This window comes from Pollachius pollachius (genome assembly GCF_949987615.1).
Source record: "Pollachius pollachius genome assembly, chromosome: 6".
In the NCBI taxonomy this organism is placed as follows: Eukaryota; Metazoa; Chordata; class Actinopteri; order Gadiformes; family Gadidae; genus Pollachius; species Pollachius pollachius.
The window spans coordinates 13,398,315-13,412,114 of NC_136939.1; the positions used below are offsets into that span (position 1 = coordinate 13,398,315).

General features: G+C 44.0%; 1 protein-coding gene across 1 annotated transcript in view; it reads left to right on the forward strand.

The window, feature by feature from the left end:
- cadm1a (cell adhesion molecule 1a) overlaps nucleotides 1-13,800 on the forward strand; it is a gene marked incomplete at both ends in the record, with an annotated part of 247,721 nt that overhangs the window by 122,072 nt on the left and 111,849 nt on the right. The gene's annotated exons all lie outside the window — the stretch shown is intronic.

Below are 13,800 nucleotides of genomic sequence, written 5' to 3' on the forward strand. Positions count from 1 at the left end.
TTTAAAAAAAACGTAACTGAGAAATTTTGCCTTAAGAAAATACACAAAATGGTAAAAAAAGAAAAATCCAATCTAAAATGATATACAGATATGTATCAAGCTGTTCTGCCCTTTCTATAAAACATAAAAAAATAAAAATAAAATAATTAATGGGGACATATTATACCACCAGGTGTGAGTGTGATTAGCCTTACAAGCCGTTTCGAAAATCTGCCCCATATGACATCACTAGTGGGCATGTCTACCTAGATCTGTGCTGGATAGATGAGCAACATTTACTTCAGTCCACTGGATAGGCTGGTAGACTGATCTATCCAGCACAGATCTAGGTGGACACGCCCACTAGCTTTGTTTAGCTTTTAGCTAAACAAAGAAATAAAATTAACAGGTGGTACAGCAACCTGTATCTGTGTAAGGCAAACGTTGATTGAGTGGTGTACATTTGATATTAATACAATATTTAGGGGACTGTGGTTTTTTAGAAGTAGTAGAAATGTAATTTTTTTCTACCAATTTCACTTCCACATTAATAATCAATTTAAACTCCTGTTTCGAAACGGTAGACTCAGCAAAGGGTGCAAAGGGGTTTTGACTTAAGATGGGGCATAAAACAGAATTGCCAACCATATTCATGTTCTGGGAAGAAGAACATTCAAATGACAATGACATTTCACCACTACCACCGTTCCTTCTGTTAAGACACCATTTTTACTGGTTGCTTGCCTTTGACAATTGTAGGCAGAAAAATCAGATGTAGGTCAAAATGTGAGACCTTCAATTCTTTAGTCATCCAAGAATATCTCCTTAGAACCAAAAGCCAAGAGCTCTTGGCAGTATGCGGGCATCATGCAAATGTGCATCTTGCATAAGGAGACATTGTTCGCATCATTAGAAATCCCGAATATTTGCACAAATTCAAAAGCAATCCCTGTGCTCAACATAAAAGAACATGAAGAGCGGTTTCTTTGTAAGTTGAACAATGTAGTGCACCAATGATGAACACAGCGGTTTGTCCGTACCAGTTATTTGTACTCGAGGATAATGAAGTAAAGATGCAAGTATCAAAATCTATTCCTATCTTGATGTGAGCATTACACATTTACTTTCATCGTGACAAGCTTCACAACTTTTCTTCGCAGCATGCGCGGCATCAGTAACCCCCCCGAATGCTCCGCCTGCCATGGAAATATGTTTTATGTATATTGTAGTGGTAATGGTTCCTTAAAACGACCAACGTTGAGCATTATCATTTCAAGTATAATCTCCTGACGGCTCATTAATGTCCTCATTAGTTTCCATGCAGCATCGCGTTCCATCCATGTTACACAATGAGTTGAAAGGTATGTCGCTTTCCATTACAGCGTGTATGAATTACCCTGGTGCCACTTGTGATACTTTGAGAAGAAGCATTATTTTTTTTTCCCCCAGCGATGAGTCTATGTTTCATCGCTTTTACATTGTGATCAAGTATCTGGTGCAGCGGTGGAGAAAACTCACAGGGTGTGACTGAGCCTCTCCCCCCACTGTGAACCTAACAAGTCGCTGATGTGTCTTGGACCAGCATTTTCGGAGACACTTCATTGGGCATGAAGATATCTGCTGTCACACTTGACAGATATCTGGATGACGTTGCCCTTCCATGCATGTCAACAAATGTGTATTATTGATTCATTCTATTGATATAGTGGATATGCATCATACATGCATCATAGATTCGTATTACTTTAATTCAATGCCTATGTACAACCCAGATTTCATTTCTAGTAAAAGTAAAACTGAGTTTTGTTTGTCATAAAACTACATTCAAAATAATGATTATGCGATCCAAATCTCATTACAATTATGCAAATGTCATGCCATTCTCTCATTGAATAATTTTAAGCACATACTTTTCTGTTTTGTTGCTTCGGAAGCCCAAAAATATGTATTTTTAATCTATTGATCTTGGTTTTCTGAATTGGGAAACTGCCACATGCTGCACAAGCTGTTCTCTTCTCTGGTACCCCACTCCTTACATATATTTCACATTTTACTTCCACATTAATAAACATGACCACCTTTACTTGTCATAGAGTTGCCGTTAATTTGAGTATTCTTATTTGTGGGTTATCGTGAACTATACCATGTTGTTGTCATACAAGGAGAGGGGTGATCAAGCATATTTATGAAAAAAAGCGCTGAAATTTTTAAGCCAAAATCATTGTTGATTGGCTGTGCACATAAGTCAGGCCCAGCTACTAGACTTCCCTAGTGGCACTACATTTCCACAGTAACCTTGAAGTTGTTTGTATAATAAACTCCCTCCAATAATATATTTTAGCCCTATTTAAATAACTTATCTGTGGTTCATTCTCTGCTTTTGATAGTCAAATGCAAAATAATTTCTCGCAAATTTAAACTGTTAAGGGTCACGGTTCTGCCTTTATGAATGCTATTAGCAAAATACACTTATTAGAGCTGATATTCAAAATATAAACAAGCACACTCGTAATAATCACAAAGCTCATTTTCTGAATTATTAAACCTATTAAACACAATTTGTGGATTTACTTATCACAGATTTTAAGCGCTCAAAAACCTAATCCCAAGACAACCAGGGGCCAGGTGCCTTGTGCTTCATATAACATCACAAGTTAGCTCTTTGTTAGTCTTATACCCAGCACTTTCTCCCTTACCAAACCAAACTTTCGACATACGCACACACGTCAAGTGGAAAGGTTTTCATGAGGTTCCTTTCCCGCTCCCTGTCCTTCTATCGCTCCTATTTCCCCAATATTGAGGACAAAGCAACCCAACCAGGCATACTGCAGCGGTTATTCAGTGCCCTGGCAAAGGCAGACCAATCAGGGGAAGTTTCCAAGGATGCCTTGAGCTGTCGGGGAAGGAAAGCAGTCAAGCTGCAGTGATCTGGCTCCTCAGTAGAATTAAGGCAGCTGTGAGCTACCCAAGTGTGCAGTAACAGGTTGGATGCCACAACTGCCCAACAGTCGTGCTCGGGCTCGGTCTGCCGGATGGTCCTTACTTTTTTCCCATTCTTTATCATTTAGTTTCAGTTCCGATCGGGACGGGATCCTCTGAACCGTAACAATTTTGTTTCAGCATTTAAATTCTTGCTTTTTCCTGTCCTCGACCCTAGCACAATGCGGTACACTGTATGTGTGATTTAATTGACAATGTGTGAAGTCGCGTCGCTTTCTTTTGCACTTGACCTACATGATTCAAAATGTTGGTTTGCCCGGTTCAAAGTGTTCATATTAGTTTGTGTTCCCCGCCCCCCTGTAACGATGACATTGCTGCAGCTAGCTCGCTTCCGTGCCCTCGCCCTGTTTAACAGCTGTAAACACACCTGAGAGGTTGTTTGTCTGTCACCTGTGGTGTATCTCAAAGCCATTATGTGCCATGAGATGCCACCCCCCACCCTGATTAGACGTGAACTAGAATACTTCAGAAAAAAATAGTTACTTTTGAAACGTCATCTGATGAACACTTTAAAGGGAGATATATAAATGTGTCCCTGCTTCCTGTGATGAAAAGGCCTTTAAAAAAAGTTCCCCCTCTTTTTTGTGTGCTGGTATTTTTTTTTTCTTTCATGGCTTGGAGGGATTTCTTATTTGTTTTTTGTCATTACCTCTCATCCTCCCATGCTTCTTACAATTCTGTCAAGTGCTCTCTGGATGTGAAACATCTTTCGAGAGGAGTTGATAAAAGTGGAAGCTTGGTGTAAGATGCAGCCTGTGTCTTGTTTCCACCGAGATGATTGCATTCTTGTTTATAATAAAAGGAACCAATCTTTTTTTTTTTTTCATCGTTTTGTTGCATTTCTGTTTCCTCGATATCTTTCGGCTATCATCCTTCCCACCAGTAATAATTTAAAATGTAACATATCACAAACATAGCCAACATGGGATTTAGGGATAGTTAAAAATCAAGCAAAGCTTATACCTTGTTAAATGTCCTGCTGTTGTTATGGAAACTTAAATTTAATGATTGATTCCGCATCTTACCTTACAAAAAACAAGATATTTTTAGTTGGGCATCTTGGACCAAGGAATCCTTTTTAAATAGTTAACTTCACCCTTTATATGCCTTCTGTCTGGACTTCTGCCTCCTTTCTATAAAAAGACACCCTTCTTGTGTGTGTCAACTTCAACTGACGTATTTCGCCAGCACTTGTGACCGCTACGAATGTCACAGACACGATCCAGACCAAACGGTCCCCAAAAATAGGCTGCATTTCCAGCTTCCGACCGGGTTCAAAGCCCGTCTAAGAGGATCATGCGGTCACATGCAGAGGAGGTGGTTGGGGAATCACGACTTTAGAGCCATGATTATATCACATTTGACCCTGGCTGTGCTTCTTTTTTTTTGCATTATTTCTGTGCCCGTGTGCAGCTGCCATCAGGTCGATCGGTCGTAATGATCTACTCAGAGGCCTAGAGCTTTTCAAGGTCACGGGTCAGACAAAAGCAACGGAAAGGTTCTTGCCTCTTGTGCCAAATATCGTAGGGATTTTATAACTGTAGTCAAATATTTTTATATTTGATCATTCAATAACCCTGATCACGAAATATATATTTATTTTCTATTGCATCATGAGATAATCATGGTTATGGCTGAGCAGTTAAATGTAAATTGGTGGCGTCCTTAACACAAAGCGGGCAATGTGAACGGGAGCAGGACGTAAACAAAAGTCTCATAAATTCCTGGTGAAACATTCACAAGGGAATTGTTATAGATAGACAATGCTTTTATGCAGGATGAGGGAGTAAAAAACGAAACACTTGGATTAGTTACATTTTGTGATTTGTAATTCATTGCATTTCAGAAGCAGCTATTTATGTGCTTCAAGGCTACTTGCTTAATTGATCCACATTCATTGTGTGTAATTTGCGAACACACGCAATGTGCACATTTTACAGATTGTGATAGGGTGGGGCTGGGGGGGGGGGGGTCTATTCAATCATTGTTTTCCTCTTGAAAGGGCCTGTTCAGTGAAAATAAAAACTGACAATTGTTGTGTTTTATCTAATATGATTAGAGATAAGAGTTAAGCAAGTTGAACAATAGTTCTAAGAAAACCAAGGTACATACCGAGGGAGGTATTAGAAGAACGGTTGGTTTAGTGCTAAGAAGCTAACTTGGCACAGAGAGTGGACCCAAGGACACGCTCCGTGTGCCGGATGATATGCGGAACAAGCAATCTTCAGTATTTGTTTGCAAAGTCCATTAGGGGATTACAAATGAAACATCATTCACTGTGGAAGAAGTACTATCGCCTACCGACATGAAAGGGGTCACGTTGAAGATCCTTCCTTCTGTCCTTCCTTCCTTCCCGTATACCTTCCTCACTATCTTCCTTTCTTTCAACCTTCCTTCCTTCCTTCCGTCATTCTTTCCTATTTTTCTACTTTCCTTCCTTCCTTACACAATTATGTTCACTCTTCCACTTTTCCTCCCTTTCTTCCTTCCTTCTGTCTTATCTTTCTTATTTCCTCCTTTGGCGACTTCTGCCCGCTCTTCCTTCCTTCCTTCCTTCCTTCCTGACATTTTCCTGAAACAAGCGTTTCATTATCCAGAGTGGAAACTTTGTTCCATTCACTCCTGTTGAGGAGGTGAATCTATTATGCCTTCTTGGCATGGCTCTCTGCAGTACCCCATCAATCGAAGAGCCCTCCGCGTTGAATACTATATATGTATCGTATCGCTTAATAAAATATAATATAACCCAATTACATTATAATAATCTTACAGTACAATTGTTTGACACTTTTTCAGAAGTTATCCAATTTGTTTTGCGTCTGTTCAAGGCTCTTGCTCCACACCCCTTCTCTATGCTTCCCTTGCCGATCTGATCCTGCTGAAATATTCAGTGTAATTACCTGCTCATGATTTCTGCTTGGCGTGTCTTCTCATATTAGGCTTGCAGTTAAAATGCATTATTTAACAGTTTCTCTCCCCCTCCCTCCCTCCCTCCCCTCCCCCTTGTCTCTCCATATCTTCCCCTTTATCTCCCACTTCCTCCCTCTTCTGAAACCCCTTCCCTTTCCTCTAGGTAAGTGTCAACTCAACAGTGTGTGGATCCGTCGGGCCCGTGAGCCGCTGCTTGGTCTTTTCCTGTGCTGTTCCTTTCCCTCGGGGGCCATTTTGACTTCAGCACCAGGTTTGAAAAAGATTGTCCCTATTCGGGGATTCTGTTCGACTGGATTGATCCGATTTACTATCTAGTTATTTTTCAATCTGAGTATTGTTAATCCAAATTGGATAACCGTCGCTTTTGCGGAAGGCTTTTTGAGATTAGCTGTTGTAGGATGATGAGGATGATGATCTGACCATCCTGTTGATTTATACCGAGTCAGTGTCAATCTAGGTATTGTCAAACCAAACTGGATAGGTCTGGGGACAGCTGGAGACTAGTTGTACCCAATGGGTCAGATGTTGGGTGTCTGGGCTCCATTTGGCTCCCGTTGCTTTTGCGGAAGGCTTTGAGATTAGCTTTTGTAGGATGGTGAGTTCTGACCGTCCTATTGATGGAAGCTTTTGTTTCAGAGAGCACGTTGTCCTTTATCTCATGTCGACACCCAATCTCGTCTGTGATTGTGTCTGACGTCCGCAGGGATCGAAGCGGCTATTTGGGGGCGGATGCATGTTCCAACAGGGGGGGTTGTAAGTGGGTTTCAGGGCCTATGAGCAGGCCCCATCGGAATAAACCGACCTTGTTATTTTTAATGAATTAAATAATTGTCGTTTATTAATGTGTGGGGGGTGGGCATAACAAAAAAAAGACACTTCCGTGGTCCATTTGCAGGGCATTAAAAGCTTGCTTTGTATACCCCTGGCAGGCCAAATCCATTATCTGCCACCCTGTCCTAGATGGAGATGGGTTGGAGTGGTGGGTGGGAGCCGTTTTCTGGCAGAAGAATTATGCCAAACTATTGGGACAGATCACCGGCAACCTGCTCTGGCTTTGGTCCCCTTTTTACCACCACCACTAATTATAGTCGGTGCTCCACCCCCCCCCTCCCCCGTCCTCTCCCATCATATCCCCTCCTTTGTCCCATCATCCCCTCCCCTTCTCTCCCACCCTCCCTGCCTCGCCCATCCTATCCTCCTTTTTGTCCCATCCTCTCCCTTTGCTCTCAATTTGTCCGGCATTTGTCTTTGTTTGTTTGTATCGGGGAGGGGGAGAGGCGTTGGTTTACTATTTATCACTCCCTAGTATGTTCTGATATTTACGTTGGCTTTTAATGTCTGAGCAGTCTGGGCATGGAACGACGTCTTTAGGTGTAGAACTGTCGCCCAGGGGTCCAGGGTTGTCCCGTGTTATTAAGCAGCCATCACCTGGGAGTGTGGCGGACTGTGTTGGGGTACGGGCGGGCGGTTCACAGGTAAACACGGCGGGGATGGGGGGGGGGGGGTGCACGGGGCGAGAGGGTTTCTGTGCTTTGAATATCAGTGGTTGTGAAGGGAGATGGGAATCAGTGGAGTGGGAGGATTGGGAGCAGGTTGTGCCTCCCTCCTCACCGCCTCCCACTACCTCCACCACCACCACCACCATCGTATGGGAAACGTGTGGTGGGTAGAGGCCGTTTGAGATTGACATCACCTGGACAGATTGTAGGCGTAATGATAGCGGATGGCTCCATATTGGCCGACCGTGGAGCCACCACCGGTTAGCTTTTTCCGGAGAGTGAGCAGGGAAATTAGGACTGCAGGGCAACTGAACCCCTTAATGGACAATGGCTCACAAACAATGTAGGCTACATGTGGCCGAGTAGCAGCTCAGACAGGCACTACACGCAACCTCGTGCAGTCCACACACACACAGAAAGACATACACACACACACACACACACACACTGCAGTAGACTCTCTCTCAACAACAGACCTTCGCTCTCTCTTCATATACTTGTGGCAAGGGGGATGGCCGAGCATCTTGACCTAGCGGTTCCCAGAAACGTAATCATCACACAGGCGGCGGGCCCCACGCCAGACATGCCCTCTACCGCGCCCCTCCCTGCACTAAACAACTTCTTGAGTAGAGGGCTGAGAGTTATCCATTTTTAATATTGTCAAACCGTCCAACATCTAACTATCCCTCAGAATATAGAATAAGTATATACTTCTATATGGCATTTGGGGGATGGTTTTATTCTTACAGAGTGCCAACATGGCTAGCACGGGGGGCCCCCGATGGGATTTGCATTTATTATTCATTTCAGTATGGTCTGTGTACAATATCGAATTGCGCTGTCACGTCAAATATCGAAATAAATGATATTGTTATTCAACCCCAGCTGTTCTTCACAGTATGTATTATTAATACTATGTATAACCCCTGCATATCGATCTCCTTTATGTTTCAACGTTGTTTGAACTGCCAGAATGTCTCACTTAAACTGTACCCTTTTTACCTATGGAATTGTTCTACAGACTATGTTACCGCTTGGCTCATATTTAACCTGTCCATTGTACTGATACATTCCGGCCCAGACAGTTATTTGATTGACTCATGTGAAACACTGGTCAGTCCATTACGTAAATACTAAAAACCGAATGTTTCAATGCTTCTTCATTACTACTGGTAGGCTAGATTTTCCTACTGCATATGGTAAGAACAGAGGGGTTTTTGAAAGGTGCTCATTAATGAGATATGCAGACCCAGAAAAACTCTGGATACAGAGAGAAAAGGATAGTTTCTTGACTTTGTCTCTTTTTCTTTCTTTTCTCTCGCCACAAGCCAGACATGTCTGGCGGACATGCACATACACCACACACAGTTACCAGCTGGTTTGTTTTATCCACTACACTCTTTCTCCTCTCCTTTTGAAATACTAAAGGTGAGTGGAGGTCTGCAAAGGTCATTTGTTGTTTTTGTTATTTTTCTTTTTCCTTTTTTTTCTTCTTTCCCATATTCTTCCAGAGCCAAAGGCAGCTTCGGGCTACAGTATTGGACCTTAGAGATATCCGCCCCTGACCCGCACACTCTCTCAATACCAAATGTCAGATACTAGAGATAACTTTTTCTTCATCTCCAGCTAGCCTGACCGCACACATACGCACAAAGATCCAGACGGTGAAATAAAGGGACTCGATATATGAGAGGCGGCGATACGCGAGAACTCCTATCCCCGGTTTCCCTTTTATTTTTTACAATTCTTATCAAATGAATCTACGAAAGGTGGCAGGGCCCGCTGTTCAACTGCTGCTCTCTCACCCCGCAGTTTGACGTCCGGTCCGTCTTTTTCTTTATTCCTGTAATGCTTTTTATTCTCTCTCTCTCTTCTCTCTCTCTCTCTCTCTCTCTCTCTCTCTCTCTCTCTCTCTCTCTCTCTCTCTCTCTCTCTCTCTCTCTCTCTCTCTCTCACTTTCGCTCTCTCTTGCTGAGATCAGCTGTAGACTGTGCGGCAATGCAAAATGAACACTGATTAATTATGCCCTACATGTTACATATATATTTAATAAGTACACAACCCATCCATTATTAATTGCAAAATGATGTGTGTAATTGTAGCGAAAACAACAAATTCACCACCACAAATTGGCCCTTTTAGTCACCACTTGTTCGTTTCATCGAAAATGAACCAGTGGCTCCCTCCGTAGCCTCCCTACGTGATGTAAATACCAATTCAAACACTACAAAGTTATTCTGTGTGTGCCGAGTGCAGGGGAGAATGTATTGCATTCTCTCACCACTACTACTACTACTACCACTACTGCTACTGCTACCTCTCTTTGTACCTTCTGTTCACACTCTGGCGGGCCCACCGCCGATGGAAAAGTAAGTAAGTGAATAGGACTCTGATGAATTATCTATTGCTAGGGTGAAACACATCTGTTTTAAGCGCTCTAATGAACTGTAGAGCACCGGTTCAAAACTCCAAAAGACCAATGGGCCAAGACCCATCCTCGGTTTGAGGGGATAAGAAACCCCAAGAAAATGTCTGTCCCTTTCTCCCTGTCCTCGGTCCCCACGGTTTTGATGGCAGCCCTGTGGCGAGACTAGTGATAAGGAAGAGAAATATATACAGCCCCTGTGCCCCTCCTCTCCTTTTTCCTATCGTCCACAAATATCTGCTCCCATGGAGTGTTCTCAGGTGTCCTTGCATGCCCCCCCTCACTTTCACACACACGCACGCACGCGTGCACGCGCGCACACACACACACACACACACACCTTCATCCCATCTGTCCTGTGTCCCCTTGCGGTGAGTGTTATCTGCCCTGGGCTTGTCCTTACGTTGCAGTGTGACTCAGCACTGTCCCCGCATATTTCAAATCAGACATGCCCCAGTGTTTTTTGAACCTTGACAGCAGCCCGGTGTCTGAATGACATCGCCTTCCCCTCTTTTACTTTTTTTAATTAAATGATTAATTAAAACATTTTTTTCATGTGTCTCTCCAAAAGTGAAAACCAGCGCCCCTTCAGAAAAGGCTTTGTTTTAAGCATTTCACTTTTTGCGCTTTGACTGTTAAAAAAAGGGCCCATTTTAGTACTAAAGTGGGTCAACTCTCTTATCTGTGGGTCAATTATCTATAGCTTTCTGTGTGTGTGTGTGTGTGTTTGGGAGAGGGGTTCAGGGGAATCATTTTCATGCCACACATTCGGCGGTGGCCTAACCTAAGCTGAGATTTATACCAAACATATGTTTCCCATGTCTGGCATTACGCATGTTGACAAACGACATGCTATCCAGGAGCATGCATGGCTGCTCAGGCGCTGCATGCTACACAGTCCGGATTAGTCGGTGCCAGTGGATCCCACTCCGTTTAGCATCCGCGTGCGTGGGAGATTGGTTTTGATTGTTACGGTACATGGTCACAAACAGAGACACACAACGCCGTATTCTAGGAGACGCTTCCCTCCGTGCTCCCGCGTCGACGTCGCGCTCCTGCTAATAATAGCATAATAATCACAAGCATGTAGCGGTCTGTTCGCTCCCTCCTGGTTTGTTAGCGTCATCGCCGGTGGTAACGTATCGGCTGTGGACAAGGTGTGTAGCCACGCCGTCCCCCTCCTCCACAACAAAGTATGAAATATGCGGCGCCTTTCAGGCAACTTAACGTTTTCGTCCTCGCCCAGAACATGCCATCCATCACCATCAATTACCTTTTCTCATAAAGATAAATGGCTTTCATAGGCCTAAGTCGTTTCCACCCCTCCAGCACCAGATCTGGTGTGTTAATATGAGGCATTCACGTCTGTTGGTGAACAAATCCCATTTGTGCTGTGCGGTGAGAACTGTTTGGTCGCAGGCACCCCGACAATTCAAAATATAATGTCTCTCTCAGTATTTCATTAAATATTTTGGATACCACTACCAGCAGGGTTTGGAAATAATTTGAGCTTTTATGGAATATGACTCTCCTAACGAAAGAGCAGTATGGTCCTTACCTTAAGGGCTTGTTTTTGTTGTAGATGTGGTCGTTGTTTCGCCCATTCAGGAAGGGAGTTTTGAACCTATTATTAATAATACACACGCACAGACACAGATACACACACACAGACACAGACACACACACACACACACACACACACACACACACACACACACACACACACACACAACGAGCTCTCACATGATGCCCATTAGAACCCATCTTCCTTTCAGACACCGGTGCCACCCATATTGATGGTATTCCTCTATATCCAACAAGGTGATGGGGTGGGGGGGGTCACATTAGTTATTCCAAATGCTCTACTGTTTTGGTGACACACCGATACAGCACCCCCCCTCCCCCCTAGCAGACAATTACCTCTCCCCCATCGTCCCGAAATGACAGACAAACGAAGTCGTCCAACACGCCGCATGCTACAACATTAACATTCAGGCAGGGAACACGGTAAAATAACAGCACCAATTCTGTTTACTAAAGACCTGTCATCTTGCTAAACGGAGCGTGTCATTGAAAAACAAAAAACACAGACACGCGCACACACACACACATACACACACACACACAGACACACACACACACACACACACACACACACACCGCATTCACCCGTCCCTCTCCACTGTTTCTACAGAGTCGTTTGTCCGCTTCAAACTCATCGTCATCCTTGAACTCGTGAACCCCCAGTAACGTCCCTTTTGAATGCGTCCATGTGGTTTTGTGTACACGGCACTCACCGTGCTCCGGGTCTACACTCACGTGGGGGCCATGACAGATTTCTTTATACATCGGATCAGCCACAATCGCTGGCACGGAGAGGGTCGCACGTACCTGTGGACAAAGACAGAGCTGTGAAAAGTTTGATACACACTGGAGAAAATAGCATTTAAGAAATTAGTTCTTCACCTTGAACCGTGGTCCACTCGATACACAGTTTGAGTATGGGGGAAATTATCTTTGGCTAGATTAGTTATTCAGGGCATCTCCTTTATGAGTAGCTTTGTTTATCAGGTGGTGTGTGTATATAAATATATATATATATATATATATATAAATAAATAGTAATGTCTCGTGCTATGGACAACAATGAAAGACTGCTCACAATTACGAGCAGCAAAAAACTCAGAAATCTTTTGTATTATGGAGTAATGGACTATGCTAATATGTAACCACAAAAACAACAACTCAGAAGGGTGATGAGCGGAGACTCCATATGTTTACATGCAATAGAATCACTATAAGACGTGACGGTCCAGACCACGCAGGTCTGGTCCTGGCGCCGAGAAGGGGGGGGCGAGTCTGGTCTGGGTGTGATGGGGGGGCCGTTAGTCCATGCCAGCATGGGTGATTACCTGTCCCTTGGCCTGCCCGGCGCCATGGCTGGGGGTGTATTAATAAGGCCACTCTCTTCGTCCGTCTATCTGAGGCAAGCGGCCTCAGTGCCCGGACAGTAATTCATAATTTATGGCCGTGCTTTGGAGGTGTGCACTGCGCTGCGACATTGGGATCCATCAATCCATGGCACGCACACGCTGACACGTAAACACACAGAGGCTCGCACATGAACACGCACACACACGCACACACACACAGATTGACAGTTGAAAACGTAGACACAAGGACACGCCCGCACACAAGCGTGGATAAACCTGCACATGCACATGACACACAGACACACAGGCATACGCATTACGCACACACAAACACACACACACATACATATGCACACAGGCAAACATGCATATGCAAACCGATGCAGACACGCACACACACAGGGACGTACATGCATACTTAAACACACACAAACACACACAAAAGGATAAGCCCACTGGTTCGATAAGGCTCCCGGTTTCCAGACTCATGGCATGCAAATAACGGTTTTAATGCCCGCAGACACACACACAAACACACAATCACACGCGCCTCCACACAGAATATAGTCACAAACAACAAGCGCACCTGGAGAGCGGGAGAGAGATCACATCGTTTAACGTGCCACTGGCATTGTTTTGGAGAGATTAGCTGGGATTACATTGGATCTGATGGCAAATTGAACAAATAATTGAAACTAGATTCCTCTCCCATACAATTAGCACAGCGGGCTGGCCCAATCGTAGCTTCTTTAATACCTGGGCTGGAGCAAGCAGGGGCCTGGCGAGCACAGGCCAAGCCCATGTATTTATTTACCAAATCCGGTGGTCTTTAAGTGTGTCACGGATGACTAGGTCCCTAATCTTTCCCCTAACAAATGGAGGGAGGAAACAAGGCAACAAATGGCAAAACGATTCAACACATTAGCCCACACCGGTGAGAGGAGCAGTGAAACAGACATCACGACGGAAATGTATCAACATTCAAAGAACTCGGTAAGACCGCTTGTTGGCATAGCAACTCACCGGGACACGA